The sequence below is a fragment of the Oryzias melastigma genome, unplaced genomic scaffold, assembly GCF_002922805.2.
Source record: "Oryzias melastigma strain HK-1 unplaced genomic scaffold, ASM292280v2 sc01844, whole genome shotgun sequence".
Classification (NCBI taxonomy): Eukaryota; Metazoa; Chordata; class Actinopteri; order Beloniformes; family Adrianichthyidae; genus Oryzias; species Oryzias melastigma.
The window spans coordinates 2850-4757 of NW_023418424.1; the positions used below are offsets into that span (position 1 = coordinate 2850).

Genomic DNA, 1908 nt, shown 5'->3' on the forward strand with positions numbered 1-1908 from the left:
TCTATGAAAAAAAAAAAACGCGACTTATAGTCCGGAAAATACGGTTTTTAGATTTGAGCTAAATATATAATCAAGATTTATATATTTCGATTTGAGCTAAATATGTAGTTAAGATTTAAAAATTTAGATTTGAGCTAAATATATAGTTCAGATTTATATATTTAGANGTATATGCAGATCTATCGTCAAAGTTCAGAAAAATAGATTATTTTAATTTGAAAAAAAATCATTAATATGAATCAAGTATCAAAAAAAATTTATATGTTGACAGATTATTTTTCATTCGAAGAGTCATAAATGTAAAGCAAGTACTAAAAGAATGTATGCTGATTATTATTTGTTTTTCAATAGAAAAACTATTAACATAAATCAAGTGAAAAAAAATGAAAATTATGTGACTGGGGCATAAACTGTAAGAATACTTTCCTAACAACTAAAACAAGTGAAAAACTTTTGACCTTGTTTTAGAAAAAAAAGAGTGTTTTTCCATGCCACAAGAGAACTCTAAAAGGTAAAGCTTTCTGGTAAACACGTTTCAGAAACAGAAAGCGCCCTCCAGATGGCTGCAGGTGTGAGGTCAAAGGGCAACACTTCACATTGTTGTCACTAGAAATAAGTTTACTGAAATTGTATTCTCATCTGTGTTACATGTCAAAAAATGCCCATAAATATCTCTTGATCTTCTCTCCTGTATTATTTTATGTATTAACTGGATTATAGTGTAATGGGGAGGGCATTAGGACCCAGGAGGTCGGTGGTCAGCTGCCCTCTCCCATCGGAGAGTAGTTCCGGGGTTGCCAGGAACTGTATAAAGGGCCCGGGGAATGATGCGTTTCCGTGTTTGACGTCACCGGCAGTGTTGTCACCAAAGGCAGCCCCACGGAGGAGAACAGCTGAATGCAGGTAGCGCGGGAAGCCGCTCTCTTTTTAAAGTTTGATTACGGCCGCGTGTTGACATTCTATCTGTACAGGGCCACCGTCAAGTCGACCTTGCCATTTGTGTGTGCCCCCCGCCTTCGTCATAAGCGTGCCACAAAGGCAGCGTATGTGGAGCTTCCACACAGATGTAAGTTGGCTGTAACGCGATTCCAAAACGTAAAGTGGGGGCGTATTTTGTGGAGACTGTTTTGATGTGCTTTTAAAACATTTATGTGGCTCATGTGAATTTTAACCTAAATTCTGTTTTATTGTAACCAAAGTTGGTTGGGAGATTTGTCACCATTGGAGAACCCACAGATGTCCACACGATTGAACAGAGGAAGGGATTTTTAAATGTGAGTTAGATCAGCTTTCCAAATGTTTGTATCGTTTGGTTCCTCACTGTGTTCTTAAAATCTCTCTTGTTGTTTTTAGGATGTGTTCATGTGCTGTTATGCCTGTCACTGTTTTTTTATCCCCACTGCTCGCTTTTATTTTTTTTATCTCTTTTATCTTTTTTAATGTGTTTTGTTTGGGGTATTTTTAACCCCTCTTACACTTGGCACTTTTAAAACTTAGCGGACATTTTATACAGTGGTTTTAAACAGTAACCTGGTGCTGTGCAGGATTGTGGATTTTATTTGCTGTGCTGTCCTCTCGTTTTTATTAAGCATGTTGTGTTTTATTTGAGGGACAATTGTGTGTTTTTTTTAAGTTATCCTGTCACAGCCCAGCTCTTGAAAAAGCTACTGTGCGGCCCAGTTCCTTGTGTTTTAATAAATCTTTTTGTTACACCAGCTACTGCCTCATCCAGTTAATTCTGGAAGCCTGCCCTTAGTGTGTGCAGCTAGCACCCTTTCTTACCACAAGGGGTTGCTGACTACTACATATAGTTAAGATTTAAATATTTAGATTTGAGCGAAATATATAGTTAAAATTTATATATTTAGATTTGAGCTAAATATATAGTTAAGACTTATATATTTAGAT

The 1908-nt window shown here is 36.5% G+C and overlaps 1 long non-coding RNA gene across 1 annotated transcript; it reads left to right on the top strand.

Moving 5' to 3' along the window:
• The first annotated feature begins 705 nt into the window (after nt 1–705).
• LOC112138885 lies at nt 706–1356 on the top strand. Its single transcript, XR_004947589.1, has 2 exons — nt 706–1066; nt 1200–1356. It is a non-coding gene; the product is annotated as an uncharacterized LOC112138885 (long non-coding RNA).
• Nucleotides 1357–1908: the final 552 nt, after the last annotated feature.